Here is a 15,337-nt window from a genome sequence, read left to right as displayed (position 1 = left end):
ATATGTTGCTGGAAATGCATCCTCTTCATTACCAGAGATATTCCTTTATCAAAGAACTTGAGAAGGCTTACACAATAGAGAGCAACCCAAAGAGCATTTCAAGGGCATCGCCAGGACTTTTATGCCAGTGATTTTCTGAGCACTGAAGAGAAGGGACAAGACTTGTGTAGCTCCCGTGCCCATGCCTTTAGGAATCCAGCCAGGTATTTATGATGGAGCAAAGGAAGATGCTACCCAGTCTGGAGGTCTGTTTGGGGTGATCTGACTCACTGTTAAAAGACAGCTAGGCATTCAAGTGACACACATTCTCCTTCCCTCAGTCACCTGCCCTTCTCCTTTCTCTCCTGGACATTGTCACCCATTGAGAGCCAGATGTGCTAGCCAGCCAGCCAGCGACATGCTTGGCATTTCATGCTTTCAAATCCAGCCCATTCATTCCAGTTACCTACTAGAACCAAGGGGTGCAGAGGCGCATCGGGCTCTTTCATCCAGTCATCATTGGCTAGTTCAATAATAGCATTCACGTGCTTCACTTCAGTACAGATCAAATCCAGCACTGCCTTCTCATCCCCGGCTTCCAGGGAGAACTTTAATCTCTTCACCAGATCGGAGTTGAGCGGGTAGTCAGGAAGACAGTCCGAGCTGGACATTTTTAGCAAGTTAGACTGCAGCAGAATATTCTTCTCAATTGAGTCCAAAGAGAGCAGCTGTCACTGAGAGAGTGTGCTGGGGGGAGGAAGGGTGTTATAAATAGGATCGGCTCAGCTCTGATTACCGATTACCATAAGTGGGGACCGAGGCACAAGTCCAGCCCTCCCCTGAAAAAGGAACTATCCCAGGGTGAGAGAGGTATGTTTGTTTGGTTTTGATCAAGTCCAACGAGGACAGCCTCACCAATACAGGCACTTGTGGGAGGGGAGCACAAAAGGGCAAGGAGGCACTTGGGAAACTGTCCTGCCCTGTGACTGAATGACTTGATTATCTTGAAGACTTGTACATTAGCATGAACGAGATTCTGTTTGGAAGCATCCAAATCTTTTGGGCAGCTGGGGCACTTTGTCCAACTCTCTGTGTGGATAGCTTTCCTTAGCTTACACAGCTGACAACCACTTTATTCAACTGCTCTCTGAAAACATCAGTTTTTAGGTTTAGAGGACAATCTTCCCACCCAATCAAACAATAATTCAAGTTCCTTAAAGAAGCATTTATAATATATAATGAGGCATGAGTTGTAGTGTGCTGTAACAGCTAGAGGGCTGGCCTTGGAGTGAGGAGGACCTGGGTTCCAGTCCTGCCCCTGATGCATACTGGCTAGCTGGGTGACCCTAGGGAAATCACTTAACACCTTAGGGTACCCAAGGCAGCCCTCTAAGATGAAATTACAGATAAGTTACTGAACCTGTATCAAAGGAGGGAATTTGTATACCATGAGTTTCCCATAGGTCTAGACTATTAAAAATGGGAGAATGCTATTGTGCTGTAAGAAATGATGAGCAGGAGGAGTTCAGAGAAACCTGGAGGGTCTTGTGTGAGCTGATGATGAGTGAGATGAGCAGAACCAGAAGAACATTGTACACAGTATCATCAACATTGAGTGTTGACCTACTGTGATGGATATTCTTCTCACCAATGCAATGGTACAGAAGAGTTCCAGGGAACTCATGATAGAAGAGAATCTCCAAATCCAAGAAAAAAAAAGAAAGAAAGAACTGTGGAGTATAGATGCTGATTGAACAATATTATTTCTTTTGTTTTGGGTGCTGTTGTTTTTTTTTTTCTATTTTGAGGTTTTGCATCACTTCTCTGATTTTTTCTCTTATAACAGGATTAATGCAGAAATAGGATTAATGTTATTATGTATATATATATGTGTGTGTGTGTATATATCTATATCTATATGTATATGTATAGAGATATATAGACATAACCTATATCAGATTACCTGCTGTCTAGGGGAGGGGGGAGGGAGGGGAGGGAGAGAGAAAAATCTGAAATTGTAAAGCTTGTATAAACAAAAGTTGAGAACTATCTTTACATGTAACGGAAAAAATAAAATACCTTATACATTAAAAAAAATGGGAGAATGTATTATTAAAAAAACAAAGGGCAATTCTTTCTATTTAACCATAGTTTTGGGAGAGGGGAGGGCACAAGAAATTTAAACATATGCTCTGCCTGTGTTTCTGGGTCTTACAGCTCAGTTTGAGACTGTGGCTGGGAAAGATCCAGGGAATTCCTGGTTACTGTCAGATCATAACCCACAACTGAAAATAGATGGTCACTGGGGGTTTCAAAACACATGGACATTAATGAACTGGGCTAAGCTGGGCTTCCTTGGAGACTGGGATGAGATCAACTCACTTCAAGTCAATCGACATTTACATTTAAATGCTTCTTGTGTCTTAGGTGCTGGGGATATGAGGCACCATTGAGAAGATGACATTTGTATCATGTTTTACTGTTTCCAGTGTTTGGTTTACATGATCCCATTGGATTCTGATAACAGTCTGATAAGCCATGCAAAGCAGGGCAAGGCTTATTACAGTCCATCCTATGGATTGTCACCTCAGGAACCTTCATTTCAGAGGCCCTAGGTCATACAGGCAGCAAGTGACAGAACCCAGATTGAATGTAGGTCTCTGGTGCTCTTTTCATTACCACCCCAAATGAGGTATGGTCAAGTCCCTTTCATTTTGTCTCTGGGGGCAGTTAGGTGGCACAGTAGATTCAGATTCAGGAGGACCTAAGTTCAAATCCAGCCTCAGACACTTGACACTTACTAGCTGTGTGACCCCGGGCAAGTCACTTAACCCCAATTGCCTCACCAAAAAATAAAAAAAAGATACTCACTAGATTATCTTGTCCTGCCACTAGATTTTGATGACTCTGGAAGAGAGAGTAAGGCTGAAGACTTTGTGCAACTCTGCTTCACTTAAATCCAATTCATGTGCAAGTCAAGACATAATCATTGGTGCTCTCCAAAAACAGGATGAATCATAAACAACACCTTGGACAGCTCATTACAGCTCTGATTTGCACCAGTGTGATGAGTTACACCTACCTCATGGAGCTGGGATGAAAGGGACTTGACCATATCTCATTTTGGGTGGTAATGGAAAGAGCACGAGAGACCTACATTCAATCTGGGTTCTGTCACTTACTGCACCATCTAGCTGCCCCTGCAAGACAAGATAAAAGTCAGGATGTCTGGTGATAGCCCAGGGTGCAGTGGATAATCTTGGTGTCTTCAATGCCTGACTGAGTTCTAAGTGCTCCATGGTACCTGCTTCAGTCGTCTTCCTGACGGTTGGAACAAATTGTTCTCGTCCACCCATTCTACCAGGAGAAGTCTTCACATGCTTAGGGTAGACATCCCATAAGTCACTGATGGTTTTGAGGCCTGTCAATTACCCTCAACCTGGTTTAGCCCATCTGGGTTTTACCAGGGTGTGGCAGCTGCTGATGCCACAGCTTCATGGAACCACAGGTGAGAGTTGGGTGAAAGGTGGACACCAAAGGTGGGTGAGCAGCCCTGAAAAGGGCTCAGCAAGCCCTCAAACCAGAGATGCCCAAGAAGAGACAAATAGCCAAGACTGTTCCACTCCTTCCTAATGCTTTCTCTCAACTGTTCCCTCCTTTCCTCTCTCTACCACAGCCTTGCTGACTTTGTCCCAAAAGCTTAACTGGAATTAATTGATGCTCTTCTGCACTTTATCTGGGGCCTAATGATACACAGATCTTTAGACCCAAAGTGTGGAAAATCTCCTTTCTCTTTGGTTCAGCTCAGTCTCATTTGGGAATTTTCAAAAGGATATCTGGGCAGCCAGGTGGCGCAGTGGATAGAGCACCGGCCCTGGAGTCAGGAGTACCTGGGTTCAAATCCGGCCTCAGATACTTAACACTTACTAGCTGTGTGACCCTGGGCAAGTCACTTAACCCCAATTGCCTCACTAAAAAAAAAAATTAAGATTATGGGGGCAGCTAGGTGGCGCAATGGATAAGGCACTAGCCTTTGATTCAGGAGGACCTGAGTTCAAACCCAGCCTCAGACACTTACTAGCTGTGTGACCCTGGGCAAGTCACTTAAACCCCATTGCCCTGCAGAAAAAAAAAAGGATATCTGGAAACCAAAGGAAATAGATACATTTGAAGTCCAGTGACACTTGTCTCAGCAGACAATTAAGTGTCTGCTGTGTGCAGGCACTGTGCAGGATACAGCAAAGAAGAGGACATGGTCCCTACCCTCAGGCCCTTACAGTAAAGGAGGGCGTGGTGATAAAAAACTTTTTTTGGGAGGTTATCTCATTTTTCTTGTGACAAGCTATCCTAGGATCATAAATGGAGAGTTGAAAGGGACCTCACAGGCCAGCTAGCCCAACCCTCTCATTTTGCCAATGAGGAAACTGAGGGGAAGTGAGTTGCCCAAGGTCATTAGGTAGTTTGTGGCAGAAGCTGTATTCAAACACAGAATCTCCAGCTCCAGATTCAGTGATGCTTCCACTGCACAGAACTGTCTCTGGCCTTTCTCCTGCTTGGTACCACATCAGGACAGGATGAAGGACATGTCATCCTTGTCATGCTGTCTCCTTCCAGAATTGTATCCTAGATGTTTTAAGGGAGCTCACAGAAGTTATTCTTACACTATCATTTCTTTCTCTTCAGGTGGGTAACGTTTCATCATGATTCCCTACAATGCATTATCTCACTTGCATCCCATTAAAAAACCTGAAGGGAGACAAGGATGAAAGGCATTTGGGCTGGCATGGTTGCCAGGCACCAAGATGGTGTGGTTTCCTTAACTAGATAGTCAGACTTTTGAAGACTGGGACAATGTTTTCAAGTTTTCTATCTCCTACAGGGCTTGGGCATTCGATAAACACTTAAGAAATACTGTTGATAGTTATATAAATTGTGGGACACAAATGTGATGGAATAATATAAGGTATCTCAAAAGTCAGTGCAGTTGTTACTGTGCTGAATGATGAATATGAAGACTTCAGAGAATCATGAGAAGACTTCTCTGAACCAAAGCAAAATGAAGTTGGCAGAACCAGAGAAATACAAGCCACAGCCAACTAAGTAGAAAAACAAAGAAAAATGAAACTGAACACTATGCAATTATAATGACTGGGCTGGGTCCTAGAGAAGAGATGTTCAAGCAAACCTTCCTCCATTTTTTTTTTGCAGACCTGGGGTGGGGGTGGGGTGGGCTATGGACATGGAACATTGCCTATATTCCCAGACTTGGTTGATAAGTTGGCTGGCTTTGCTGAAATGTAAAGCTTTCCTTCATTAATTCTGTTATAAGGGGAGTCTTCCTGGCTAGAGGAGGAAGAATGTAGATATTTGGACATGAAAATTATGTAGAACAAAATATACCAATAGAAACTTTAAAAAGAAAAGTTTTTGAAATTCACCTCATTGCTCAGATTTACTAATTGGTCATTTCCTTCATTGGATTTTGGCCACTTGAAACCTGAAGGGAGATTAGACATCCAAGTGATGTTGACACTACCCTCCTTGGAGATGTGTAGCTCTGGCCATGTCCCAGTGTAAGGGAACCAAGGCTTATTTTCCTTGGTAAAAGAAGCCACTCAGCATCCATTTCTTTTTCCATTTGGTGTCACAGCCTTCAAAACACAGAAACCCACCTGTGTTAAATTAGCCAATTAGGCTCCACCATCTTGGTGCCTGGCAACCATGCCAGCCCAAATGCCTTTCATCCTTGTCTCCAGGGCTCACTAAGCCTGTGTTGGCTTCTGACTAAACAGTATCTCTTAATTCATAGCTAGAGGGTGCCAGTGTGTGGCAACAATCCAAGTGATTTGTGTTGGGAATCAACAAAAAGCCTTTCTTGGTTCATGGAACTCTGGTGGAGAGTTTTCGACAACTGTCTAGTTTTCTTCAGTCCTCATGGAACTCCAGAGATATGAAGAGCTTTACTAAAACACGGCAGAAATATTGCCTTCAGGGTCCCCCCTCCCTCCTAGCTCTTCCTTTGTGTTCTTCATAATCATTCCCATTCTATTGTGGATAAACTTCCTTCTGTCTTAAGCCCTTGGGACAAATGGTCCCATCACCTCCTCTCCTTAAAGAAAAGTTGGAAGTCTTCAGAGGAGACCTTTGAACTTATTTCTTTCCATGAGAAGCCATGATTTCTCAAAGGATTATAGAATCCTAGACTTCCAAGGAGCTTCAGAGCTCACTTATTCCAAGGGAGGAAGCATGGTGAGGGAAACAGTGACAGGTTCAGAGTCAGAGAACCTGGGTTTGAATCCCAGATCTGCCAGTTACTGCCTCAGTGTCCTTGGAAACATCATTAACCCCAATGAACCTCAATTTCTTCATCAATAAAATGAGGGAATTAGACTAGATAACCTCCAGGGTCCCTTTTAGATCTGAATCGATTTCTAGGATACTGGCATTTCCTCTTTCTGTGACTCAGTTTCCTCATGTATAAAATGTGGGAATTGAACTAGACAGCTTCTAGCGTCCTTTTCACCTGGAAATCCACAATCCTGGGATCTGTCCTGAGGGCTGGAATTCTTTGGACACATTCCCAAGCTCTAGGGTAATGGAAATGGATGGGGCTACCTATTCCATCTTCACAGAAAACTATTGGGGTGAGTCCAGAATCTGCCTCCTCGTTTCATTCTGTAATCTGATGACTGGATTTGGACTACAAAGACCTGGGATTCAAGCTCTATAACTCAGGCCAAGTCACTCACCATCTCCAAGCCTCAAACTCTTCTGTAAATGAGATGCACATCCAGTAGATTGGGAAGTGTGGCCCTGCATTCAAATCCTGTCTCTGCCACCTCCTCCCTGTGCCATTTTGGGTCAGTCACTGCCCCCTCTGGACCTCAGTCTCTTCTTCTGTGAAATGAGGAGGTTGGACTAGATGGCCTTTCTGGTACTTCCTAGTTCTAAAGCTATGCTCCTGTTAACTGTGTGTTAATGTGATACAAGATTTCTTGATAAATTCAGCAACACAGAGATGGCTGCTCCATCGGCATCGAGCAAGATGGAAAAGGGAGGTTTGGGCACTGACCGCTCCTTTGGAGGATGCCCAGCATTAGGTCCCCCACAAGAAGGCGTCCTTAGGCATGGGCAGCTTCTCAGGTCATGCTCTTTGTGGACAACACTGTTACAGCAGGTCCCAGAACCCTCTGCGGCTTCCTCCCTGAGATCCTTGGCTACTCAAAGGAGCTCACCCTGAGAATCTCTATAGAAAAATCTAAATGGATGAAAATTCCCCTTGTCTAGGCTCTAACATGCAGTTTAGCAGCAGGATCATTGAGTATATAATGTCAGCTCACTGGTACAGCTCATCACGTCATATACCTCAGACAAGCGCTGCCAGTGGACAATGAGTCACATCCAAAATTGAACAGGAGTAGGATAGTGGCTGGATCCCCTTGGGGAAATTCTGCAGGACTTTGGATGATCCCAGGCTGTTTCCGGTGCCAAGGCCTACCCATTCCACACAACATTACCTCCCCATCCTTATGCTGTATGACCACCCATGGTCTCCAAAGACTGAAAGCTACTTATGACCCAAAGAGTAATGGAGGCTACAGTGTATCACCAATAGTGACCTGTGCACCAGGACTGGGATAAGAGATGCTTTTTGTCTATACTTTTGATTTGATCAGTATAGGGAGCTTCTAGGGAGTAAACTCCCTCTAGCAATACAAGTTGGTGCTTTCTCTGCAACTTAGAGTCTTAAAGACTTACTGGGGGATGCTGAGATATGGTGACTTGCCCAGGTCACACAGCCAGTGTCATCAGAGGTAGCACCTGGGTGCAAGTTGTCTTGACGCTCAGAGCACCTCTCCATGCACTATGATATGCTGCCTTTCCTGTGCAAGGGGCATCAGGGACATAATTAGAAAAGAAGGCAGGGCTAGTCACATGGCCTGATTGGGGGTTAAAAGATGGATAGCCTTTGTGCTATATTGGAATATGTAAACAGTAAACGTACCCAGTGGAAACCCTTTGGCACACTGGGCTGATCTTCTCTGGAGCATCTATGAAAGGACATAGAGAAAAACTGGGCAGATGGAGAATGCATAACTCAATCAACAAAGCAATCAACCAGCAGGCAATCATTGAATGCTTACCATGCCATTGTGCTAAGTGCTGAAGAGACAAAGAAAAAGTAAACACAGTCTCTTCCTTCAAGGAAAGCTTGGCTTCCACTGCACTTCCTAGCTGTCCGATTATGAATGAGGAAACTGGAGCCTGGAGAGACATGGAGCAACATGGGGTGTAAGTAGTTAGGCTAAGTTTTGAACCCAGCTTGTCTGATTCCAAATCTAGAATTCTTTTCCCCATGTCTCTTAGAAAATAAATGCAAAATTACAGGAAGTAATTTTAAGAAGGAGATAACACTAACAACTGAGTCAGGGCAGGGGATCAAGAAAGGCTTTGTGTTTAAGGTGGTAGCTGAGTTATGCTTTCGAGGAAGCTGGGGATTCTCTCAAACAGAGATGTGTGTGGTAGGGAAGAGTACATTTGGTACACGGGGGACAGCCTATATATGAAACAGCATGTGTAGTCAGGCTGGAACATCCATAATGGACAAGCCAGAGAGGAAAGCCACAGTGGAGTCCCTACAAGCTCTGCAGCTCCTTATTTCAATTCCCACCCTCATTGATAAGTTCCATCTTTGAGCAAGTCAACATCTCTCTCTAAGGGCTCTAGGGGTACCCCTGAGGGCTTGGGATGATTCTTCTCTAATGCCATTAGGCTGTAGCCTCCATTCTTGTATGTTCTTTCCAAAGTTAACCACCAGCCCTAGTAAGTATCTCTTATAAAACAGGAATAATAACACCACCTACTTCAGAGGGTTGTTAAGATCAAGTAAGATGATGTATGCAAAGTGTTTTGCAAAATGTAAAGCACTAATACTTGCTAGTTATTACTCTGATACATTGATACACTCCTGCAATTGGTGCTCACTACAATTTAACCAATTTACATCAATTAACTTTTACAAATGCATGTTTACTGAGAAGATAAAGAACACAAGTTACAGAGCATTCTTTCCCTCTACCTTCACCAACCCTCAAGGTCACCTTCTGCCCTAATAACCTTTGGGAAGAGTGTGATCAAATTTGTATTACTTCTTAAATAAGGCATTCATTCTACTGAGTTCATTTCCTAAGGCAGTGTAGCAGATTGGTTATTCTCTTTCCTTCTCAGTTGCTTTTCATCTACTTGCATGCTGGGTGGTCATGTAGATTGCTTGAGCCTTTCCTTGTCATTGGGTTTGGCTTTCCACAAAATTGGGCACCAGCTCTAGCTTCCAGCTGTTTTTCAGCTGGCTATCCTCATCTTTTGAAACTCAGAAGGTTGAAGATTTATTAGCTACACCTTCACCAAAGAGTATGGAAGAATAGCTATAACAGAGACAGAAGCATCAGCAGGGTCATGCCCTCATGGACCACATGGTAATGGCTCAGGCGGGAGTTTCTATCCCCACCTAGAGGCTTACAGTACTCCTCACTCAATGCAACCAGGGAGGACAAGGAAGGGATGAATATTTCATTTAGTGCCTTTTTGTAATCATTCTCAGTTCCAGCTCAACTATCAATCAAAAGGCTCCTCTTCTTGTTTTATTTTATTTTCCAGTTACATGTAAAAGTAGTTTTCATCATTAATTTTTATAAGATTTAGAGTTCCAAATTTTTCTCCCTCCCTCCCCCCCCACAAGATATCCCCACAACCAATCTGATATAGGTTATATATGTACAATCCACAAGTACTCTTTTTTTAGTCTGTGTTCAATCAATATCAGTTCTTTCTCTGGAGGTGGATAGTATGCTTCATCATTAGCCCTTTGGGATTGTCTTGTATCATTGCATTGCTGAGAGTACTTAAGTTATTCACAATTGCTCATAGAACAGTACTGCTATCACTGTGCACAATGTCCTCTGGGTTCTGCTCACTTCACTATACATCAGTTCATTTGAATCTTTCCAGGTTTTTCTGAAATCATCCTGCTTGTCATTTCTTATAGTACAATAATATTCCATTACAACCATATACCATAGCTTCTTCAGTCAATCCCCAATTGATGGACATTCCTTTTTTATGTTTAGAATTTTATTTTCCAAATTACATGTAAAAGCAAATTTTGACATCAATTTTTAAAACTTTGTGTTCCAACTTCTCTTCCTCCCTCCCTTCCCAGCCCCCACCCTCAAGAACTCAAGCAATTCAATATAAGTTATACATGAGTAGTCATGGAAAACATCTCCACATTAGCCATGTTGTGAGAGAAAACAGACACAAACAAAACTTCAGATTAAGGAACTATCAAAAAATTAATAAAAAATTGTGCTTCAATCTGTTTTCTGATAGCATCAGTTCTTTCTCTGTATACGCATTGCATTTTTCATAAGTCCTTCTGAGTTATATTGGATCATTGCATTGCTGAAAATAACCATGCCCTTCCCAGCAGATCATCTTATACTATTGGTGTTCTTTTGTATACAGTACATTTCACTCTGCTTCAGTTCATGTAGGTCTTTCCAGTTTTTCTGATAGCATTCTATTCATCATAACCTTTATATAGTACCTTAAACTTGACAAAGAATTTTCTTTGCAAGAGCCCAGCAAAGTAGGTACCATACATTTTGCCATTATAATCAATCATCATAACTATTTACCTCCATCCTATTCCAAAAGGCTCTTCTTCTTAACATGGAAAACAGACTGCAAACAATGCCTGCCATATGTTGAATTAGGGTGCAAGGTCCTTCCATTAGATGCCTTTAGCTTTCCTGGGACAAGGCTCCCCTATCCTATGTGAGGACTGACCATGATATACCTGTTCATAAGGGATGGTCTTGGCAAGTATCTCATTATAGTACATGAAAGAAGAGTGGAAAGGTGGGTGGGAGCTATGTAGGAGAGAGCTTTAAATGCCAGGCCAATGATTTTGCAATTTGTTCTGGAGTCAAGTAGGATCCTCTAGAAACACTAGAGTAGGGGAGTGACATGGTAAGGTCTCTGTTTCAGGACTATCAATTTAGCATCTGTGCAGAGGAAGGATTGGAAAGGGAGTTGGGAAGAAGAGAGAACTTCACAACTAAAGTGGTATATCTGTGGTCCTAGAAATTAGGACAGTGCCTGGCACCTGGTCTAGTAAGCAATTAGAAGATACTTGTTGGCTATGTTAGTGGAAAGAAGAGGAAGGTTGAGAGAGATGTGGCAATTGATTGTCTATGTGGGGTGAGGGAGACTAAAGGATTGAGAATAAATTCCAGGTTGTGATCTTGGGTCACTGGAGGGGTGCTGGTGCCCTTGACAGACACAGGGGAGTTGGGAGGAGGGCTTGGTTTGGGGAGAAACAAAAAGTTCCCAATTTGGACCATGTAGTATGGGACTTCAACAAAATGTCAAAAACTGAAATAAGGTAATTTAAAGGAATAAATGGGAATTAATCGAGAATGCTCTCCAACACCAAATCAGAAGGGAGGTAAGGATGGAACCCTCGTTAAGCAGATAATAAAGATGACAAAAGGCTCCAAATACAGAGCTCACAGATCTTAATTACTGAGCTTTCTGTTTGGTATTAATCAGTGGCACATACGCTGGGCTAATCACGCCAGCTAATTTTGTTATAATGTAATTCTTTGTCAACCACGCTATGTATAAATTAGGGATTGAAATGTAACTAACACAAATTATATTTAAGGCAACACGAATCTCTTTATTTCAGCATTGGGTCTTTCCATCCTTGTGTCTTTCCCTCTCCTTTCTTCTTCTAATCCTGCTGTCTGCTGTAGGACAAACATGTCTCAGCTATTCTCTTGGTGGCCAGTGTGAATCGGGAGGAATTGTACCACAGATTTTCAAAGGACTTGAAGCACTGCAAGATACCTCAAGGTCATGTAGCCCAACTTCCTCATTGTAAAGATGAGGAAATCAAGACCAATAGAGGTTAAGTGACTTGCCAAAGGTCATAAAGAAACTATCCAGCAGGCCTAGAATTTGAATTCAGGTCCTCAGACTCCAGATTCAGTGTTTTCCCCACTTGGAAACTTATTTTTTTTAAATACAGGGGGCAGGAAATCATATTGCCCATCTTCTTGTCACTCATACAGCCATCACCCTAGTTCAGGTCCTCCATCACCTCTTGCCTGGACTATTACAATAGCCTCCTAACTGGCCTCCCTGCCTCATGTCTGTCTACTATTTCCAATACACCATCCACACAGCTGCCAAAGTTATGTTCCTAAAACATAGTTCTGACCCACATCACTCACCTACTCAATAAACTACTGTGGCTCCCTATTGCCTCTAGGGTCAAATTCAAACTCCTCTGTTTGGTATCTCAAGCCCTTCACAATCTGAGTCCAACCCACCTTTCTAACATCATTACACATTATTCCCCTTCATGCTCTCTAGGGTCTAGCCAACGTAGCCTTCTCCCTGGGTCCTTCCTTCCCTCCACTTCTTAGGATCCTCAGTTTCCTTCCAAACCAACGTCAAGCACCCTTTTTCTCCATGAAGCCTTTCTGGAATCCCTCTGGATGTCAGGGCATTGTCTCCCCGTGAAAGATATTAACTTGGACTTGATTAATATCTATTTTCTGTATGCTTATATGTCCGTGTTGTCTTCTGCAATGGAGTGTAAACCCTTTGTGAATAGGAATACTTTATTTGTGTCTTCAGTGCCTAGCCTAGCACAGTGTCTGGTACACAGTAGGTGCTTAATAAATGCATATTCATTTGATTCATTGTTGTCCCTTACTGCTTGAGGAAAAGGACCATTTACTTTTAGTCTTTGTATATCCTGATCCAGTGCCTAACTCATAGTAGATGTTTAATAAATGCTTATTGATTGATACAAGTAGTGACTTGCATTGGAATGTAGCTTTTGTTTTTATACCCCAAGTGTTTGGCATGGTGCCTGGCACATAGTAAACAAAGGAATAAGCATTTATATAGTGCCTACTATGTACCAGGGGGTAACTAGGTGGCACACTGTCCCTGAAGTTGGGAAGACCTGAGTTCAAATTGCACCTTAGACACTTGCTAGCTGTGTGATCCTAGCAAGTCACTTAACCCCAATTGTCTTAAACATCCTGTGCCTTTGCCAGTAGTCCTGATGTCTATCTTGCCACTGGACCCAGATGGCTCTGGAGGGGAGAGTGAGGTTGATGACTTTGCACAGTCCTCCCTCACTTAAATCCAATTCAGTGCAAGTCATGACATGATGTCATGGTCTTCTTTGAGAACAGACAAACAACATCAACAAGTATGTACCAGGTATTTTACAAGTACTATCTTATTTGATCCTCACAACAATCATGGTAGGTAGGTATTATTATTATTATTATTATCCCTGTATTAAATTTGAAGAAATTGAGGCAAACAGAGGTTAAGTGACTTGCCCAGGGTCACACAGCTAGTAAGTCTGATGTTGGATTGAACTTAGGTCTTTTTTACTCCAGGTCAAGTGCTCTATCCACTGAACTACCTAGCTAACTCTAAGGAATAGGTACTTAACAAGTGTTTGCTGATTGACTGTTGGTCTGATTGGTGATGTTGATGATGGTTAAAGTCACTTATACCTGTGAGCATGTCCCTAGGAGGTGGGGATCAGTGAACAGCAAGGGACCCTCAAGCTAGGGGACCTTCGGTGACTACTTTTTGTTACCTCTATGGGATAAATCAGATAGGATAAAGGTGAAAAGGGTTTGAGTAAACCTGCCCCACAGGAGGGGCTTCCAGAGCTCCCCTTTTATATTAGAAATTGTGGATCATGGTACAGTATTGGTGGGTGAAGTTCTGGGAGGAGGATAAAGCACTTGCAAAGGACTCTTGAGGGTCCTAGGAGAACCTAGAGGAGCCCTGCAGTGAGGACGGTAGTTGACACTTGTCTAACCCTCTCAGGCTTACAAAGGCTTTAAAGGAAGGGCATCAATAATCACAAACCCATAGATGGGAAGGGCCTCAACACTCTTCTTTCAACAGAGAAGGAAACTGAGGTCCAAAGAGGTCATGGATTAAAAACTGGAAAACCTCTGCCTAGCTGGAGAAGCAGTTGCTGGCTCTGAGCCCCAGGACGGTTGCTTCCCACCCTCTCCACTATATCCCTTGCCCAGCTTTATGCCAATAACACCCGTGTGCAGCAGAGAGCCCCCCCAATTAAAAACTGGAAGAGACATTAGAGATGATCCAATCTAACCCCTTCATTTTACAGAGGAGGAAACTGAGGCATATGGAGGCCAAGTGACTTATGCAATGTCAGAGGCACTTTTAAGTCAGGAAAGCTTAAAAACTGCATCGAAGAATCTCATAGTTGGAAAGAGTCTCAGGGACCACGCAGTCTAATTCAAGCTAGAATTACCCCAATCATTTCCCTGACACATGGTTTTACAGTCTTTCCTTGCTAGCCTGGAGATAGTGCAATACAGTAGATAGAGCACTGGTTCTGAAATCTAGAGGACCTGGGTTTATATCCTGCCTCTTCAGCCAGTGCCCTATCCCACACACCAGGCTGCCTCAGTTTATAACACAGAATGACAGAGCTTGAAGGGACTTTGGAGTTCATCTTATCTAACACAGAGAAGAAAGCTGAGGCCCAGAGAGGAGTCACTTGTCCGATGCCACTTAGTTAATGGGGCACTAGGGAATACAACTCCTATCTCCTGACTACTGGTACATGAGCTTCTACTTGTCCATGGGCCCAGGAGGTGACAGTGGTCATACCATTTTACATGCCTCAATCTTTTTTAAGCTGATGAAATGCACCCCATGGTCTTCCCTATTTCTTTCCTATCTGGGACATTAACTCAGATGTTCCTCACTTTGAGACTCTCTATTAGCTACATCATGCTGCTTTGTAGGAAGCACAAAGACCATCATGCCCATTTTAGAGATGACAAAACTGATGCTCTGAAAGGTTAAACTACTTGTGTATGGGCAGACACTAAATTGTCCAAAATGACCTTTGATCCTGTTTCTCCTGATTCCAAGTCCAAAGCACTTTCTATATCACCATGCTTACCAGTTATTGTCTATGCATTGAATTTCCTTTAGAAATGGCGTGTCATTGTAGATAATTGGTCTCTGAGGCAGGAAGACCTGTGTTCAAATCCTGCCTCTGACTCATACAGGGCAAGTCACTTCACCTCTCAGTGACCTAAGGCAACTCTCCCAGACTACAAACTGAAGAAAAGGTGCTCATCTGCATTGGTAGAGGGAATTTCCAGTAGTGATACAATTACAAATTAGGTATGCCATGTTGAAGACACGGAGCCAGGCTGTGATGGTGCAAAGTGAAAGTGGAGGACATGGTGTTAACCCTCACTGGCTC

Source organism: Dromiciops gliroides, chromosome 4 (genome assembly GCF_019393635.1).
Source record: "Dromiciops gliroides isolate mDroGli1 chromosome 4, mDroGli1.pri, whole genome shotgun sequence".
NCBI classification, from domain to species: domain Eukaryota; kingdom Metazoa; phylum Chordata; class Mammalia; order Microbiotheria; family Microbiotheriidae; genus Dromiciops; species Dromiciops gliroides.
Note: the sequence above shows the minus strand (reverse complement) of the source record.